Source organism: Macaca nemestrina, chromosome X (assembly GCF_043159975.1).
Source record: "Macaca nemestrina isolate mMacNem1 chromosome X, mMacNem.hap1, whole genome shotgun sequence".
NCBI lineage: Eukaryota > Metazoa > Chordata > Mammalia > Primates > Cercopithecidae > Macaca > Macaca nemestrina.
In genome coordinates, this window is record NC_092145.1 from 20,494,417 (window position 1) to 20,515,144 (window position 20,728).

The window sequence follows — 20,728 nt, forward strand, 5'->3', positions numbered from 1 at the left end:
GCAATAGAAAAGCATGAAGCATGTTGCAAGACCAGTTAATGTCCCCTTTGGATAAAGAGTTTGGTGATCCTAGTCACTAGAACATGGACTATAGTGAGTTCGAGGTGTAGTGTCATAGATAGAAAGTGAAAATTGGTTTGAAGGCAATTGAACTTGAGCCAGGATAGGCTGCAGTATGTAACTGTTTATGCACTTAAGGAACTTTGGGGACACACCTGGGTAGGAAAGAAGATTTGACATTCAGATGGCAAGTGACATCTGATGCCATGTCTGTGACCAATTGATTGCAAAGTATCTCAGTGTTTACAGGGCTCCAGAACCACCTGAAGAGCTGAATTTTTAAATGCAAGCAAAAGACTGAATATGTTTGTGACTCTATCAAAAATATGAAATGTAGAATCTTATTTATATTCCTGTTACGAAGTGTTTTTAAGCAGGAGTGAAAATGTTCTAAAATTAAGGTTGTAGTGATGGTTTATATTCCTGTTATGAAGTGTTTTTAAGCAGGAGTGAAAATGTTCTAAAATTAAGGTTGTAGTGATGGTTGCACATCACTGCAAACACACTAAAAAAATCATTGAATGGTTCACTTCGGATGGGTGAATTATAAGTCATGTGAGATATATCTAAATAAATCTGTTTTTAACAAAAGGAGGTAGCAGGCCAGATTTGGTCCAAGGGCCATAGTTTGCCAACCCCTGCCCAAGATCACTGTCTTATTTCCTTTTCTTCATTGCCTGTATCCCTAAATGAGCTGAGGGGCATTTAACATTAGCACATCTGCAACTCATTCACAGCATGCCATTTGGAAGCTCTACCATAAAACACTGGAGCCCCAGAAATTCATGGTGGCAGGTCCCTGTATTCTCAGCCATTTCTGTCCCACCTGCAGAAAACATGGTTTAAGCCAGCCAACTACTCCCTGATCCCCAGGCCCTAGCACAATCTAGGGAGACCAGTGTGACACCCCAGTGAAGGTGAGCTATCAAGAACCCTGCATTGAAAGTATGCTAATATGCCTCAGAGTTGACATATCACTCGGACTGGTTCTCCTTGCTCCTCAGCTTGCAGACAGCCTATTGTGGGACCTTGTGATCATGTAAGTTAATACTTAATAAACTCCCCTTTACACACACACACACACACACACACACACACACACACACACATCCTATTAGTTCTGCCCTTTAGAGAACCCTGACTAATACAAGCATCAAATAAACGTTGATTGCTATTAGTGGTAGCATTAGCAGTAGGACACATTGCTACAGAAAGAAAGAAGCAGTTTTCTCAGTTGTTTTTGACAGGTGATACATACACTTATATCTTACATTTTACAGTTATAAACAAATATTTACAGATGTTAACAACAAGTTAAAAGTGAGTCACAAGATACAAAAGTACCAGAGAAGATTTGGAGCAAATGTAATTTTCAAACATTGCTACTGGAAGTGTAAATTGCTACAACCACTTCAGAAAGCTGGCAATATCTACTAAAATTAAATATTTCTACACCCTATGATCCAGCATTTTCTAGTTCCTTCATAGTCCTTTATTTATTACTCCTCAATTCAATTACAACTAAATTTTAGATTAACCCAAGACATGTAATAAACCTCTTCTCTCTCACTCTTTACTTTTTTCTATACCTATTCCTTTTGTGTGGCTTTATATAGTATCCATAAGATGATAACTCCAAAATGTATATATGTGCTGTTCTACTAAACCTCAGATTCATATATCCAAATGTTTATTCAAATTAGGTCTAAAGCTGAGTTCTTGCTGTTCTTCACATGCACCTAATTTTGCTCCTCAGTCTTTCCACATCTCAAAAATGGAAGCCCTTCCCTTACCATTGCTCATATAAAAAACTTTGGGGTAACCCTTGACTCCTCCTTCCTTAATATCAAATGTCCAATTAATCAGTCAATACTTTCACCTCTGCCTCCAAAATATATCCAGAATCAAATCAATCCTTACAGTTTCCACTTCTGCTAACCTTGTCCAAGTCTCCATCATCACTCACCAGGACTATTGCGACAGACTCCTAACTTGTCTTGCAAATCCACCCTTGCCCATTCAGCCTATTCTCAACATTACAACCATCTTAAAAAATAATTCTTGTTCTCTTTTTGCACATGCACTGAGTAAAGCCATGTGAGGATGCAGAAAGAAGGCAGCTGCCTGCAAGCCAGGAAGAGAGCCTTCATCAGAAACCAAGTCACCAAAACCTTGATCTTGGAATTCTAGCCTCCAGAACTGTGAGAAAATAAAGTTCTGTTGCTTAAGTCCAGTCTGTGATAATTTGTATGGCAGCCCAAGACAATCTTTCAACATTTACTCTCCACTATGGGGGCCATAGTGATATCACTGAACCACAGGAAAACCAGAGGACCCAAATTTGCTGAAGCATTTACTTTATAACTTAGATATTTTAAGAACAAAGTGCCCGAAGATCACAAGTTAACATGGGAAGCTACAAAAAGTACATTTACAAGTAATTCTCTAATGTATGAGTTTTAAAAATCTGCTCCAACATAATTTCAAAAAACTGTTATTCCAATTTTTATTAGGTATGTGAGAAAAGTGAAACAGCTGTTAATATGTTAGCTGTATTAGGATAAGACTTTTGCCAGCAGTTAAATGATGTAAGATGCATTAACAAGGAAAAAAGAGGGCCGGGCGCGGTGGCTCAAGCCTGTAATCCCAGCACTTTGGGAAACCGAGACGGCGGATCACGAGGTCAGGAGATCGAGACCATCCTGGCTAACACGGTGAAACTCCGTCTCTACTAAAGAAATACAAAAAACTAGCCGGGCGTGGTGGCGGGCGCCTGTAGTCCCAGCTACTCGGGAGCCTGAGGCAGGACAATGGCGTAAACCCGGGAGGCGGAGCTTGCAGTGAGCTGAGATCCAGCCACTGCACTCCAGCCTGGGCGACAGAGCGAGACTCCATCTCAAAAAAAAAAAAGGAAAAAAGAGTTAAGTGAATTCCAATAATAGTTTGATTCTTTCCATCCAAATCATGGAATCAAAGTGAAAAAAGAAACCAAAAAAACAGCCTCTCAAGTCCAAAATTCATCTGATGTTCACAGCTAGACCTCAATGTTATAACTAGCTGGACTGACACCCACAGCCAAGCCATCATGTTTTTCTGTTGGACATAAACAATCTCATAGGATATAACCTCAGGGAAAATTATTCTGAGACCATGACAAAAAAAAGAACAAAATAAAATCACTTCAGAATTTTGTCTAAGTGCAGACAAAACAAGGCTACTGTGCCACCCACAAAATATTCAACCACAGAATTGCCTCCACTTTGTGACAGCATCCAGTCTAGAGCTATACCCTGCTTCTGTAGACCTTCCTCAAATCACCCAACTACATCTCAAATCCTACATCTCAAATCCTACCTCAAATCCTACATCTCAAATAGATTTTTTTCTAGTATCCTCTTACGGAGACATGCCATGGTTCCAACATGGTGTGTGTTCGCCCTCACTGAAACTAGTAATAAGCCTAACTTGATCTTTAGCTAAAGAGCATTCACAAAAGTTGTGAAAATTCTTTCTGGCAGAGGTGAAATATCTGACATTAGCATGAATGCTATTATAAATTCAGTTAAAAAGTTCTACACTGGAGATAAAATTATTTGTTTTTGCAGTGCTAATACAAATATAAATTTGGAACAAAGCACCATAGTAAATATAAGGTTCTTAGAAATTAAAAAATTCACAGAGCAAAAATATGTACCTGGAATATACTGTGGTACAAACATAATTCCTAACTGTCTTCGACAGCTTCAGTCAATCCCTTTGGCATTACAAACATGTTCAAGTCTTTCCCACTTTGAGAAGAATTCTCCCAGCGAGGCTACCATCAGTGGAGTTTTCCTGTTGGCATGGTAATAGGGACCAAAAAATTGCCTTTGGAGCTTAGCAGTCACAAAAGCCTTTTCTTCCAGAATTGGGAATTTCTAACTAAACAGGTCATAAATTCCTAACTGCCAGTCAACAATCATTTTGGGGCACTTCCAGGGTTAACAGCTAAGTTCAAATTTTGGCTTTCATACCCAAGAAAAGTAAAATAGAAAGTTGCCTGGTGTGGCTGAGCTAACTTCCCTTTTTGTACCCAAGCTAAATGGCAGCTGATTTGGCTTAAACAGGTATACAATTCTTACTTCTATTCACTTTTCGAAATCCAGCCTAGTGGGGGATTTGCAAGGGCATGGAGTCTAGCTCAAGAAGCACCTCCCCAGGTAGTCTTCCCCAGTACTCCCCGTTGCATTCAGTCACGCCCTCTCCTCTGCTCAGTAATGTTGTTCTCATCACATCATTATAATGTATTCATTACACCTCTGCCTCTCCCAGTTACTCTGAGTTCCCTACAGGCAACATTCAGTAAGTCTTAATTATCTTAGTCTTCCCAGCATCTAGCACTCTACCTTGAGCTGAATTAAAGTGAAATAGCATAGACAAATTGACATTGTTTTAGACATAAAACAGCACAATGTAATATCTGCTAATTACAAATAACATTCAACAATGAATACACACACACACACACACACACACACACGTACACGGAAAGGTACAAAGCTATCTCCAAACCTTATTTTAAAGCATTTGAATAATTTTTAAAAAATAGTATCCCTGTATACTGGTACTATTTTTTAGTTGGATTAGAAATTCAGTACCTATATGAACATGAAATTACACAAATGTTAGTAACTGCATTCAATAAATGAAAATACAACAAATAATAGCACAAATTAGAAAAAAAACAGTGTATGAATACATCTGTCTTTTGCTTCACATTATTTTCAACTGCAAAGGTTGACCTCAAACATTAAAGAGCTGCTGATTGGAGCCAAGTATACTGGAAAAGTAGTTCTAGTATGAAAATCCTCTTATCAAATAAGCATGTTCCAAATTTGACCCTGAAAATTATGCCTTTAACCATCTCCAAATTTAATCAATAAAAATTAATAAAATAGGTAAAAATCCATTTTAAATTTTTTAAAATGTAAATTGTACCTTTACAAACAACATCTAGACAGAAGTTAAGTTTTGTGATTAACGCAGTCAGCCCCATCCATTACAGAGGTAATAGCACCTAATGAAACTCTTGTGTAGGAGTCTGATGGCTCATCACATTGGCAATCATCACAGAGGGCATCCACCTGTAAGGTAAAGAAACAATTACTTCAAACATAACAAAAGTTTAAAAATCAGAAACATATGCTTAAATCATTGTTGTTCAAAAAATGGTTTAAACAACTATAATAAGCATTAGTGAATATATTTCAGTTGACAAACACATCATAGACATGGGCTGATGATATCATAATGCCTGAGCATCATCTTTCATACTTTAAGAGCAGCTTAGGAAAATTGAGCAGGAAGTACAGAGTTCCCACACACTCCCTGTCCTCTACCTTCAGTTTTCCCTATTATTAGCATCTTGCATTGGTATGGTACATCGATTACAATTGATAAACTAATATCGATACATTATAGTCTGTAGCTTACGTTAGGGTTCACTATGTGTTGTATAGTCATATACATTTTTAGCAACTTTTCCACGTATGCTTCAATAGTAAACTATGCATTTAAATAATTTTTCCCATTTTGACCTCAGATGCACAGTGTTGGATGAATCATAATTCTTGTGCTATGACACGAACATCAGTGGTCCATGCATGAATCTTTAAATTAATTAGTTATTCAACTGGTGATTTTTGGGTTTTTATTTCAATTTTTATTTTAGGTTCAGGGGATACATGTGCAGGTTTGTTAGATGGGCATATTGCATGGTGCTGAGGTTTGGGATGCAAATGATCCCATCACCCAGCTAGTGTGCACAGAACCTAACAGGTAGTTTTTCAACCTTCGGCCTCCTCCCTCTTTCCCCTTTCTGATAGTCCACAGTGCCTATTGTTCCTATCTTTATGTCCATGTGTATTCACTTTTCAGCTCTCACTTGTAGAGTGAGAACATGTGGTATTTGGTTTTCTGTTCTTATACTAAATCACTTAGGTGAATGGCCTCCAGCTGCATCAATGTTGCTATAAAGAACATGATTTTCATTCTTTTTGATGTCTGCATAGTATTCCATGGTGTATATGTACCACATTTTCTTTATCCTATCCACCACTGATGGGCACCTGGGTTGATTCCATGTCTTTGCCATTGTGAAAAGTGCTGCAACAAACATACGAGTGCATATGTATTTTTGGTAGAATAATTTTTCCTTTGGGTATATACCTAGTAATGGGATTGCTGGGTCAAATTGTAGTTCTATTTTAAGTTTTTGTGAGATATCTCCAGACTGCTTTCCACAGTGGCTGAATTAATTTACACTCCCACCAGCAGGGTATAAGCATTCACTTTTCTCCACAACCTCACCAGCATCTGTTATTTTTTGACTTTTTAGTAATAGCCATCTGACTGGTGTGGAATGATATTTCATTGTGGTTTTGATTTTCATTTCTCTGTGATTAGCGATGTTAAGCATTTTTTCATATTTTGTTGGCCACTTGTATGTATTCTTTTGAGAAGTGTCTGTTCTGGTCCTTTGCACACTTGTTAATGAGATTATCTGATTTTTGCTTGTTGAATTAAGTGTCTTGTGGATTCTGGATATTAGATCTTTGTCAGATGGCTAGTTTGCAAATATTTTCTCCCATTTTGTAAGTTGTCTGTTTACTCTATTCATCATTTCTTTTGTTGTGCAGAAGCTCTTTAGTTTAATTAGGTCCCACTTGTCTATTTTTGTTTTGCTGCAATTGCTTTTAAGGACTTAGTTATACATTCCTTGCAAGGTTGGTGTCCAGAATAATAATTCCTAGGTTTTCTTCTAGGATTTTTATAGTTTGTGGTCTCACATTTAAGTCTTTAATCCACCTCGATTTAATTTTTGTATATGGTAAAATGTAGGGGTCCAGTTTCACTCTTACTCATATGGCTAGCCAGCTAGCTATCCCAGCACCATTTACTGAACAGGGAGTCCTTTCTCCACTGTGTGTTTTTGTCCACTATGGTGAAGATCAGATGGTTGTAGAAGTGTGGCTTTATTTCTGAGTATTCTACTCCATTCCATTGGTCTATGTGTCTGTTTTTGTACCAGTACCTTGCTATTTTGGTTACTGTAGCCTTGTAGCATAGCTTGAAGTCAGGCAGTGCGATACCTCCAGCTTTGTTCTTTTGGCTTAGGATGGCTTTGCCTATTTCGGATCATTTTTGGTTCCATATGAATTTTTGAGGTTTCTTTCTGTTTCTATGAAGAATGACATTGGTAATTTTATAGGAATAGCATTGAATCTGAATACTGCTATGGGCAGTATGGCCATTTTAATAATATTGGTTCTTCCAATCCATGAGCACGGAATGTTTTTCCATTTGTTTATGTCATCTGTTGATATGGTTTGCATGTTTGCCCCCTCCAAATCTCATGTCAAAATGTGATTCCCAATGTTGGAGGTAGGGTCTGGTGTGAGGTGATTGGATCATGGCGGCAGGTCCCTCATCAATGGCTTAGCACCATTCCCCTATTGATGAGTGACTTCTCACTCTGAGTTCATGGAAGATCTGATTGTTTAAAAGTGTGTGGAACACCCCCCCACACACCCCGCACCATCTTGCTCCCTCTCTTATCATATGAGATGCTGTCTTCCTTTTGCCTTCAGCCATTAATGTAAGCTTTCTGAGGCCCTCACCAGAAGCAGATGCTAGCACCATGCTTCCTGTACAGCCTGCAGAACCATGAGCCAAAATAAAACCTCTTTTCTTTACAAATTACCCGGTCTCAGGTATTTTTTATAGCAACACAAAACTGCCTAATATGTCTATGATTTTTCTTTTCCTTTTTTTGAGATGGAGTCTTGCCCTGTCACCCAGGCTGGAGTGCAGTGGCATGGTCTCAGCTCAATGCAACCTCCACCTCCTGGGTTCAAGTGATTCTCCTGCCTCAATCTCCCAAGTAGCTGGGATTATAGCCACACACCACCACGTCCGGTTAATTTTTGTATTTTTAGTAGAGACAGGGTTTCACCATGTTGGCTAGGCTGGTATCGAACTCCTGGCCTCGGGTGATCCGCCCACCTCAGCCTCCCAAAGTGCTGGGATTACAGGCATGAGACACTGCACCCAGCCTATGATTTCTTTCAGCAGTGTTTTATGGTTCCTCCTTATAGAGATTTTTCAACTTCTTTGTTAGATGTATTCCTAGGTATTTTATTATTTTGTGACTATTGTAAATGGAAATGAATTCTTGATTTGGCTCTCAGCTTGAATGTTATTGGTGTATAAAAATGCTACGGATTTTTGTACATTATTTTTGTATCCTGAAACTGTATTGAAGTCATTTATCAGCTCTAGGAGCCTTTCCACAGAGTACTTGAGGTTTTCTAGCTATATAATCATATCATCAGTGAAGAGAGATATTTGACTTCTTCTTTTCCCACTCGGATGCCTTTAATTATTTCTCTTGCCTGAGAGCTCTGGCAAGGACTTCCAGTACTATGTTGAAGAGGAGTGGTGAGAGTGGGCATCCTTGTCTTGTTCCAGTTCTGAAGAGAAATGCTTCCCGTTTTTGTCCATTTAGTATGATGCTGGCTGTGGTTTTGTCATAGATGACTCTTATTATTTTGAAGCATTTTCCTTCAATGCCTAGTTTGTGAAGGGTTTTTATCATGAAGGAGTGTTGGATTTAATCAAAAACTTTTTCTGTCTGTTGAGATGATCATATGGTTTTTGTTTTTGATTCCGTTTATGTGGTGAATCACATTTATTGAGTTGCATATGTTGAATCAACCTTGCATCTCAGGAATGAAGCATACATGATTGTAGTGAATTAACTTTGATGTGCTGTGGATTCAGTTTGTTAGTATTTTGTAGAGGATTTTTGCATCTAAGTTCGTGAGGAATGCTGGCCTGAATACTGGCCTGTAATTTTCTTTTTCTGTTGTGCCTTTGCTAGGTTTTGGTATCAGAGTGATAATAACTTCATAGAATGGATTGGGGAGGAGTCCCCCCTTCTCAATTTTTTGGAATAGTTTCAGCAGAATTGGTACCATCTCTTCTTTGTATGTCTGGTAGAATTTGTTTGCAAATCCATCTGATCTGGGGCTCCTTTGGTTGATAGGTTTTTTATTACTGATTCAGTTGTGGAACTTGATATTCCACTGTTCAGGATTTCAATTTCTTCTGATTCTGTCTTGGAAGGTTGTGCATTTCCAGAAATTTACCCATTTCCTCTAGATTTTTTAGTTTGTGTGCACAGATGTTCGTAATAGTCTCGGAGGAGCTTTTGTATTTCTGAGGGAACAGTGGTGATGTCACCTTTGTCATTTCTGATTGCACTTACTTGGGTCTTCTCTTTTATTATTTGTTAATCTAGCTAGTGGTCTATTGATCTTATTATTTCAAAGAATGAACTTTTTGTTTCATTGGCCCTTTGTATGAAGTTTTGAGTCTCAATTTTGTTCAGTTCTGCTCTGATTTCAGTTATTCATTTTCTTCTACTAGTTTTGGGGTTAGTTTGTTCTTGTTTTTCTAGTCCCTTTAGGTGTGATGTTAGGCTGTTAATTTGAGATTTTTCTAACTTGTTGATGTAGGTATTTAGCACTATAAATTTTCCTGCTGACACGGCTTTTGCTAAAACCAAGATATTTTGTATGTTGTATCTCCATTTTCATTTATTTCAAAGAAATTCTTTATTTGTCCTTTAATTTTGTTGTTTAGCCAAAAGTCATTCTGGAGCAAGTTGTTTAATTTCCATGTAATTGTGTGGTTCTGAGAGATCCTCTTGGTATTTATTTCTATTTTTATTCCACTGTGATATGAAAGTATGATTAGCATACTTTATTGAGACTTGCTTTATGGTTGACCATGTGCTTAGCTTTTCTCATCTGTGTGTAGATGAGAAGAGTGCTCTCTCTCTCTCTCTCTCTCTCTCTATATATATATATATATATATATATTCTGTGGTTGATGGATGGAGTGTGCTGTAGATGTTCTATTAGGTCCAACTGGAGAAGCATTGAATTTAAATCCAGAATTTCTTTGTTACTTTTCTACCTCAATGATCTGTCTAATGCTGTCAGTGGGGTGTTGAAGTCCCCCACTATTATTGTGTAGCTGTCAAGCTTTTCATAGGTCTAGAAGTACTTGTTTTATGAATCTGGGTGCTCCAATGTTGGGTGTGTATATATTGAGGATAGTTAAATCTTCTTGTTGAATTGAACCCTTTATCATTATCTAGTGCCCTTCTTTGTCTTTTTATCCTGTTGTTGGTCTAAAGTCTAATCTGATATAAGAATAGTGACCCCTTCTCTTTTTTGGTTTTTTGTTTGCATGATAAATCTTTTTCCAACCCTTTACTTTAAGCCTATGGGTGTCATTACATATGAGATGGGTCTCTTGAAGGCAACAGATGGTAGAGTCTTATACTTTTATCCAACTTGCCATTCTGTGACTTTTAAGCGGGGGTTGATTTTGACACAAATAAACTTCTAAAGCAATCCAGGAAATGAAGCCTTGAGCAGTGCTTCTGCAAAGACTCCAGGTGCCTCTCTGTGTCAGTCTGAAGGCCCAGGGGTGTCAAGAGGGTTCTCCCAAGCCCAGGATTGCAAAGGTCCATGGCAGATCCTTGTCTTGGATCTTGTTGAACTTCCTTGCAGCTCATGCTTTCAATTCTTTATCTGTCATCTCCAAGTTTCCATTTTCATTAGAGGCCATTGCTGGAGAGCTAGAGTAATACTTTGATGGTGTCTCAGAATTCAAATTTTTCATGATGGCTGGAATTCTTATGCTGGTTTCTTCCCATCTGGAGAGGAACGTGTTGGGTAGGATCTTTTGGCTTTGTTTCTATAGCCTTGTGCACTTCTGTCAGCAGGTTTCATATGGAGCTATGCAGTTCAACCTACAAACCAGTAGATGGCGGCTGCAGCTAAGAACCAGCTGTGGCACAAGCGCGTATGTAGCTGACCTTTGCTTACTGTGAGGTGCATCCTGTTGTTTCAAGTGAAGGCCTAGACAGTGGAGTGCCCAGGGTCCTGAGGTTCCTGTTACACGGGGGTGGGGGACCTCAGCTGGGAAGAGCTGGAGCCCCTGGCTCACCCATGAATACCTTGATGGTGCACTAATAAGGGTGGCTGGGAGGAGTTCCTGGTGAAGTGCACTGAGGTCTCTGCAGGGGAATGAGGGGGTTGCACCAGCTCCCTGTCCTAAATAGGTAGGAACTTGATCTGTTTCTCTACCACACCCCTGTTCCGGGGCTTGTGTATCCCAATTCAGATGCACAGTGTAGCCTATCTCTGGACCACAATGTGGTTGAATGTCACAGGAAATGCTTGTTTTGCAACTCTCTGTGGGTGTGGTTTCAGGGCATAACCTCATCAGTCAACCTGATACAGATAGCTTTATGGCACTCTTGCCATCTGATGTGGCAGTACTGCTGCTTATTTTAAAGAGAGGACTTCATCTTTGGGCCTATGTGAATGGATGTTGGTTATGGTGGTGTCGGTTGGCTAGGTCGGTACAACCTTGTGCCCTAGAGGAATGGTCAGATGCCAGCAGAGTTGGAATGGGGTGTGTAGTTCCTCAGTTCCCAGGCCCCTAGATGGCCCACGGGACAGCATCTATGAGTCCTGAAGGGGCTGGACCTGGGTAGGATGAGCTCAGAGTTCAAGCGCTGGCTGTGATGCGGAGGGGTGGGCTGGTCCCTGGATCACTGGACAAACCCAGGTGGGGGCAGGTGGGACGCTTAGGTGGTAGGAGTCCAAGGGAATATCACAGGCCTGTGGGGGGTGGGTTTTCAGAAGGGCTCTTAGCCTCAGGTGAAATGTTTGGGCAGGGGCAAGCTGACTGTGCTGTGGGCCTTTCATTGGGGAGGGTAGGATCTCTCCGTGGTGTCAATGGAGACTGGTGGCTGTGGGGCATGTGCCCCACTTGCACTTCCCTCCCACCCAAGTGATACTGGACTTTGCTGTTGGTGGCATGCAAAGGTGTCAAACCATGTCTGTTACCTCGGGAAGTTCTGCCCCAGAGGCATGCAGAGCCATGTTCAGGCTGGGGGCAGGACCACTGCACTGGGAGCCCAAGCTGGCAAGCCCTGCCTGGAAAGGAGTAGCAGGGGCAGAGAATCACATGATCTGCAGCATGGTCACTTCCCAGAGGAGCACAGGTCTAAGGCTGCTCACAGTGTTCAGGTGGTGGTGGGGTCACTGTGCTGGAAGCTCAAGGTGGCAATCCCTGCCTGGTGAGGTGCAATGGGGTCAAGGTCTGCAGTCTGGACACTTAAAGGAATCCAGAACCACAACTGCCCACAGTATTCGGGAAGGGGTGGGGTTGCTGTGCTGGGAGCTCAAGTCAGCAAGCCTTGCCTAGCAAGAAGCAACAGGGCAGTCTGGCCTCTGCAGCACTGTGGCCGCAGCCTCTATCAGGGCTACAGTGCCAGGCTTCTCAGAGATCCAAGTCTGTGGGGCTCCACGTGGGCTTGAGCAGTGCCTCTGCAAAGACTCTAGATGTCTCTCTGTGTCAGTCTGAAGGCCCAGGGGCATCAAGAGGGTTCTCCCATGCCCAGGATTGCAAAAGTCCATGGCAGAAGTTTGGATCCCCCAGGGACTCTCATTCACTCACCCTTTCCCTGCATTAGGGAGCTTCCCCAAGCTCCATGCCAGTCAGTCATATATTTTCTAAATGTGTCTTAAAATGTTATTTGCTCACCCACAAGATTTAATGCACTGTTTCTGCCTTCCAAGAATAAAAGATCAAAGAGGAATAAAAGATTTTTAAAAACTAATTCAAGGCAAACTGTAATAAACAATTTTAAAAGGTTCAAAAATTGGTTTCTGAGAATTCTCAGGAGGAAGAGAATTTCAGACTGAGAAGACAAAAGACAATTTCTTGGAGGAAGTTATTTTGACCTGGGCTCTGAAAGAAGACAAAGATTTTACCTGATAAACAGGTTGGAGTTGGGGTTGGTAATTGGGGACTGGCAGGGAGACGGCAAGCGAGGAGAGAAAACGCAAGTCAAGTTAGGGGAACAGGGAGAAAAGCCATAAGACTCCAAATTAGGGCACCTGGAAGACAGAAGCATGAGATAAAGTTGAGAAAACAACTGGGTGGTGGAAGGCTCTAAAAAAGACAAGTCAAATGCAGGCTTTAATTTATCTACAATGAACATGTATACAAAATTTATATTGATTATAGGTGTAATGGTTCTTATTTTATGTTTTGTTCTTTAATTAAGCAAATAATACATGTTCATCATATAAAACATAAAAAAGACACAGAATAGCAAAAAGTAATAACACATAATTTATAAATCCACTATCAACATTCTGGTACTTACCCTGGTCCAGATGGTTTTACTATGCATAAATATATATGTACCACTTTGGAGGAAATTTTTAATATTTTATACATTATTAACATAACATCAATCAATCATATATTTCAACAGATTGTTGAAATGTTATTTTATTTTATTTATTATTATTTTTTTTTTTTTGAGACGGAGTCTCGCTCTGTAGCCCAGGCTGGAGTGCAGTGGCCGGATCTCAGCTCACTGTAAGCTCCGCCTCCCGGGTTCACGCCATTCTCCGGCCTCAGCCTCCCGAGTAGCTGGGACTACAGGCGCCCGCCACCTCGCCCGGCTAGTTTTTGTATGAAATGTTATTTTAAAGGATAATATGTCATCCCACAGAATGGAAGTGACATAATTATTTACTCAATTCCACATGGTTGGACATTTGGCCTGCATCCTAACACATTGCCTACATGCCTGATTTATTTCTGTCGGATAAACTACTAGGAGTGGAATTTCTTGTTCAAAGATTTCTAATGGAAACTTCATCCATGGAGATGTAAATCTGCTTTCATATTTCTTTTTTGAATAGCCTAGTTTATGACCTAGTCCCATTTCTCAATTGTTATCTTTGGAACTGTAAATACTGATTTCACTGAGGGTTATTCCCTCAGTGAATATTCAGGAGCTTGGAATGAAGCACCAAGCTCCCATCTATGTATCCACCACCACTTCTGTCAATGTGCAAGTGGGTATTCCTTAGCCCCTCTGACCTCTTTGTTCCCTGACTCCATACTAGCTCAATCATATGGCAGACTTAACCTTCCCCAAGTTTCATGTCAAACTCCTCACTCTCCGTCCTCGGGTTCTTTTCCCTTTCAAACACCATCAATTATTGAACTTCACTCACTTCATCATTTCAGTTGGCAAAACCCCAAAGGCCAACAGTCCAGCCATTCTTCTCCTTTACCATACCAAATGGACTGCTGTAAAAATAAAACCAAATTCAGCTGTCTAGATCCACTTACAATGAGGGGCATACGTATCACATGGACACTCAATACTACCCCATGGCCTTTATTTTCTCAGAGAAGTAAGAGGCAAGGCTTGCCTATCTGTGTTTTCTAAATTTTCACTAATGGAAAGAAAATATTTGTGTCATTAAAGAAATAAAATTGGGCCGGGCGCGGTGGCTCAAGCCTGTAATCCCAGCACTTTGGGAGGCCGAGACGGGCGAATCACGAGGTCAGGAGATCGAGACCATCCTGGCTAACACGGTGAAACCCCGTCTCTATTAAGAAATACAAAAAAAAAAAAAACTAGCCGGGCGAGGTGGCAGGCGCCTGTAGTCCCAGCTACTCGGGAGGCTGAGGCCGGAGAATGGCGTAAACCCGGGAGGCGGAGCTTGCAGTGAGCTGAGATCCGGCCACTGCACTCCAGCCTGGGTGACAGAGCGAGACTCCGTCTCAAAAAAAAAAAAAAAAGAAAGAAATAAAATTGGACTTGGCACGGTGGTAATCTTACTCCAGTTCCCTAGTAAACATGCCTTCCCACAATCTAAAACTATCTATACTCAAAACTGTAGCACTAAAATTTTATTTCTTTTTTTTTCTGAGACAGAGTCTTGCTCTGTTGCCCAGGCTGGAGTGCAGTGGCATATTCTTGGCTCACTACAGCCTCCACCTCATGGGTTCAAGCAACCTTCCTACCTCAGCCTCCCAAGTAGCTGGGACTACAGGCATGTGCCACCAGCCCAGTTAATTTATTTTTTGTAGAGACTGGGTCTCACTATTTTTCCCAGGCTGGTCTCTAACTCCTGGGCCCAAGCAATCCTCCTACCTCCGCCTCCCGAAGTACTGGGATTACAGGTGTAAGCCACCATGCCAAGCCAAATTTTATTTCTTTAATGACACAAATATTTTCTTTCCATTAGTGAAAATTTAGAAAACACAGATAGGCAAGCCTTGCTTCTTACTTCTCTGAGAATATAAAGGCCATGGGACAGGCGCTCATCTAGGAACTTGCTGGCACCTATCCTCGCTTTCTCTGCCTTCCTTCCTGTAACAATGGGAGAACATCCAAGCCCTTCACAGGGCTGACCCTTCACTGAACACATGTTACCATTCCCTCTTATATCCATGAGAACATTGATCCTACAGTTACTGCTTCTCTTCCTCCTGTATCAAGATTTTTCTCTTTCTAATGAATCAACATACAAACATACTCTAGACTCTCCTATCCTAAAAAAAAAAAAAAAAAAAAAATACACCTGGTGTGGTGGCTCATGCCTGTAGTCCTAGTACTTTGGGAAGCCAAGGCAGGTGGATGACTTGATTCCAGGAGTTTGACATCAACCTGTGCAACATAGCAAGCCCTCATCTCTACTCAAAAACTCAGCTGGGTGAGGTGCTATGCGCCTGTAGTCCCAGCTACACAGGAGGCTGAGGTGGGAGGATCACCCAAACCTGGGAGGTCGAGGCTGCAGCGAGCCAAGCCATGACCATTGCCACTGCACTCCAGCCTGGGAAACAGAATGAGATCCTGTCTCAAAAAAAAAAAAAAAAAAAAAAGATAAACAAACCTCATTGATCTGATCTCCCCTTCCGCCTCATTTCTTTGCTCCCTCTCCCAGCAAAAGATATTGAAAAGAATTGTCTAACAAACAGGCAAAGCCTGAAATTCAACTTTCACATTCCCTGACAAGTGCTTCCTGCATACCTGAGCAAAGGTAGTTTTGGGTTCATGGTGGGTAGGTGGATGAGGAAGAGAGACTTAAATGGAATTACACATAACAAGAAGAGAAGGTAATGGAGACAGGAAATTCTGTCAAGTTGTCTTACTGCAAGGGGAAAGAGGAAGCTTAAAGAAAGAGCAATCGTGAAGGCTGGGACTTGTATTTTGTAAGCTAAGGTTTGAACATGTTTAAATGCTGATGGATATTGGCCCTTAAAAGAGGGAAAGCCTAAAAAGACAGGAAAACAAGACATACTCAGTAGTCTAAGAAAAGATTTGGATAAAGGAAAAGAAATGAGATCCAAAATACAGGTACAGAGTGTTGGCCTTAGGAGAAGGGACACCTTTTCCATTCTAATAGGATGGGAGGAGGAGGGGACTGGTGAAGATATAGGTGGATTTACAGGTTTTGTTGTTAAAACAAACACCAAAAAAGACCTAATAAACTAAAACATTTGGAAGAAATAAAAAACTACGCCACCCACCCAACTCCATCCCTCAAGGAGTGCTGGTCCTAAAGTGGCTTGATAAATGACTCCTTTATAATCTTCATGGAATATATCAATCGGATGTTTATTTGTGCAGAAATATAAAGAATTAAGGAAAGCTCCTGATTCTTTGCATAAATCCAGCATAATGGTGATTCTGAAAACTGATAAAAATCACATAAAGAGAGGCAACTATACATCAATTCCATTTATGGAAATGTAAAAACCTAAATAAAAATGAAGTAAGCAAATCTAGGAGGACATTACAAGAATTATACATCATAATCATAACTTTGTGGGGATTGTTCCCATAAAGTAAGATTGGCTTAAGATTAGGAAAATTATTCATATTTTTCTCCATATCGATAGCTCAAAAGAAAAGAAAACTAGATGAAGATCTTGAGTGTGCTAAAGAACATTTGAAAACTGTATCATCCCTAATTTTACTTTTTCCTTTTACAAATATTTTCAGTACCCCAGAACTGGAGTACATCCCTAATTTTCAAAAACTCTAGAAATGAAATAATGAAATATAGAGGATACTTCTTCTTCTTTTTTTTTTTTTTTTTTGAGACGGAGTCTGGCTCTGTCACCCAGGCTGGAGTGCAGTGGCGCGATCTCGGCTCACTGCAAGCTCCGCCTCCCGGGTTTACGCCATTCTCCTGCCTCAGCCTCCCGAGTAGCTGGGACTACAGGCGCCCGCCACCTCGCCCGGCTAGTTTTGTGTATTTTTTAGTAGAGACGGGGTTTCACCGTGTTAGCCAGGATGGTCTCGATCTCCTGACCTCGTGATCCGCCCGTCTCGGCCTCCCAAAGTGCTGGGATTACAGGCTTGAGCCACCGCGCCCGGCCGAGGATACTTCTTTACCAAAACTAAGATATTTCAAAACACCTGTCAGTATCATACATTCCAATAAAATGGAAACTAGGTAAGGCCTATAATGAGTCTTTCTTCTATTTCAAGATACCCATTTGTTTCACATTTTAACATTTCTGAAATCAAGAGGATGGCCATAATCTATGCATACTTTAAATATCCATTATTAAATTATTGTTGTGCCTTAAAATTGATGAAAATCAAAAATTGATGAGATTCTGTTTAAAAGGACCAACCAGGCCAGGTGCGGTGGCTCACGCCTGTAATCCCAGCACTTTGGGAGGCCGAGGTGGGTGGATCACCTGAGGTCAGGAGTTCGAGACCAGCCTGGCCAACATGGTGAAACCTCGTCTCTATTAAAAATACAAAAATTAGCCAGATGTGGTGGTGCATGCCTGTAATCCCAGCTACTTGGGAGGCTGAGGCAGGAGAATCACTTGAACCCAGGAGGTGGAGGTTGCAGCAAGCCGACATCGTGCCATTGCACTCCAGCCTAGGCAACAAGAACAAAACTCCATCTGAAAAAAAAAAAAATCATGTGATCATGCTATATTATTACACATGTCAAAAATGTAACTATGTTTGTTGATTTTGAAGTTACAATGGTAACCTATAGAAGAATGAATGTGTACATGGATGTTTGTATAAATTAATACAATACTAATGAAAGGGAACAGAGCAGTACATAATGCAGCTTAGCCAAATTCCACATCTTTCATGATCCAAGGTCAATAAATACTGGCTAACATTGCTAAGTCAAAGAAAAGGTGTAAGAATATTATGTACATTATCCAGGTGCCCATGAGAAGACAGCTTCTATTTCTAAAAGTAAAAACCACAAAAAGCACCATGTCTGAAGAATATAAGTTGTCCAGGAAGGCATGAAGAAGAATTGTTACTTTTCATTTTACATCTTTCTAGAGTTTGAATTATTTAAGCATAGTTTTATGTGTATATAAAAGTATGCAAATTTAAAGAAAGTTTATATTAAGCATTCGGTTGACACTTGCTACCTAAATAACATTGACAATAAAGTATATCTAAACCATGTAAGAAAGGCACAAAGAAGAGTCCAGTAAGCTTGTCATCTACCAAATTACGTAACAAAAATCAATACTATACAGGCAGATAAAATTAGTTTGAAAATACATTTATAAATATATTGATAATGATTTAAAGTTATACTAAAATTAAAAAGTTTATCTTAAATAATTTAAGTAAAAATTTATATTAATGATAGAACAAAAATATTGAAAATCTGGGAAATAAACTTAGCAAGAAATATACAGAACCTACTGAATAAAGTGTAGAACAATTCATAAGTATGTAAGAGGAGAAACATGCTTTTTGAGGCAAAAGACAATTATCATTATGTCAGTTCTCTCTAAATTAAATCTATAAACTCAAAGTCATCCTAATTAAAAAAATCAGTGGATTTGATTGTTGCAGTTGTTGTTTTTGTTGGCAATGGAAAAACTAAACACAATAATCTTTTAAATTGATACTGAAAAACCAACAAGCAAGAATGGCTGGGAAAATTCCAACAACATACACAAAAGTTTTGTAATCTGAAATCAGACTACAAAACATTGAAATATTACAATTTACAATCCTTCCGTAATTCAAACAATCCTTCCGTAATTCAAACCATTTGATCTTACCTTCAGGACAAGTTAACACCATCACATGAACATAATAGGGTATTGCCACAGTTTCAAATATCCATTGGAATGTAGTGTATGATACAAGTGGCATTCCAACTCAATAAGGGAAAAGGGGATTATTGCATTAAATGTATGGGGACAACAAGGTAGCCATTAGCAAAACAAGATCTGTATCCTTCTCGCAATTGCTACACTCAAATCAATTCCAGTCAGATTGAATATTTTTATGTAAATAAACAAATAATGTTCAAAGGAAAACCCAAGTGAAATTTGTTTGAATTATGAAGTGTAATAGGACTTTGCAAGTATTTTTATTGAACCCCAAATCCATATGAATAAGACGACTTCATTTATAGTACATAAAAATTAAACTCCATAGAGCAAAGTTGAGAAACAGTCTTTGAAGAAATATCTGCAAAACATTCATACCGTAAATATCCTAACAAAGCTCTAATTTCCCTAACATGCAAATATCTTTAATGTCCCTGATAAATAAATATCTCTAATAAAAAAGAAAAGTTGTTCTACTCTCATCAACACTCAAAGCAATACAAATAAAGTTATGAGATTGCTTTTTACTTCTCATATTGCCAAAGATTTCAAAGATTAGTAATATTCTCGTCCTTGCCAACGTTGCCAAACAAGCAGTCTCGCAGCCTACTCCTGACAGTGTCAATTAGTACAATAAAGCTGAAGCATAATTTTATTATATTCATTAAAATGGTTAATATCTGGACTGAGATGAAGGTTGTCCAACTCTGTCAGTTTATTAAAAATGTCACTGAGCTGTATTATTAAAACTTGAGAATCTTATGGTAAGTAAATTATACTTCAATAAAGCTGTTTCTACAAAGTGACTAGAATATATGTCTGTCCACCCAGCAGTTGCACTTCAGCAAATGCAGAAAGCAGTTACTTGGGTAAAAAAAGGAAGTTGTAGGATAGCATAGACTCTAATAGTTACCATTGTTAATAACATTTTTACATGCTGAAAACATAGATATGGAATTTATACTTTCATCAACAGAAGCCGCTACAAAGATAAGAACAAATGTCCCATACAATCCAGTAAGTTAGACTTCAAATTCCACTCTACAACCACTATACCATGTCATCTCAGAGAGGCTGAATAGCACCCACACCCGAGGAACAAAGGCATCCCCAAACTCATACAACTCTTACTTTGCGTTCAATCCATGAGATGTTTTATCTTCTTCCACAACTGCAGTAACTTTTTGACCAACTTTCAGAAGTACATTTCCAGTCACAGCATCACTACTGAAGTAGATCAAATCATCAGTTAAGTCATAATCACTGCAGAACCTTGTCACAACTCCCTGCAGTTTTTTTTTTTTTTTTTTTTTTTGAGACGGAGTCTCGCTCTGTCGCCCAGGCTGGAGTGCAGTGGCCGGATCTCAGCTCACTGCAAGCTCCGCCTCCCGGGTTTACGCCATTCTCCTGCCTCAGCCTCCCGAGTAGCTGGGACTACAGGCGCCCGCCACCGCGCCCGGCTAGTTTTTTGTATTTTTTAGTAGAGACGGGGTTTCATCGTGTTAGCCAGGATGGTCTCGATCTCCTGACCTCGTGATCCGCCCGTCTCGGCCTCCCGAAGTGCTGGGATTACAGGCTTGAGCCACCGCACCCGGCCCTCCCT

At 39.9% G+C, this 20,728-nt stretch overlaps 1 long non-coding RNA gene across 1 annotated transcript; it reads right to left on the bottom strand.

The window, feature by feature from the left end:
- Positions 1–3,760: 3,760 nt before the first annotated feature.
- On the bottom strand, positions 3,761–20,311 carry LOC139360746 (uncharacterized). Its single transcript, XR_011618216.1, has 4 exons — positions 20,257–20,311; positions 12,960–13,085; positions 5,038–5,183; positions 3,761–3,894 (listed from the first exon to the last, which is right to left on the bottom strand). It is a non-coding gene; the product is annotated as an uncharacterized lncRNA (long non-coding RNA).
- Positions 20,312–20,728: the final 417 nt, after the last annotated feature.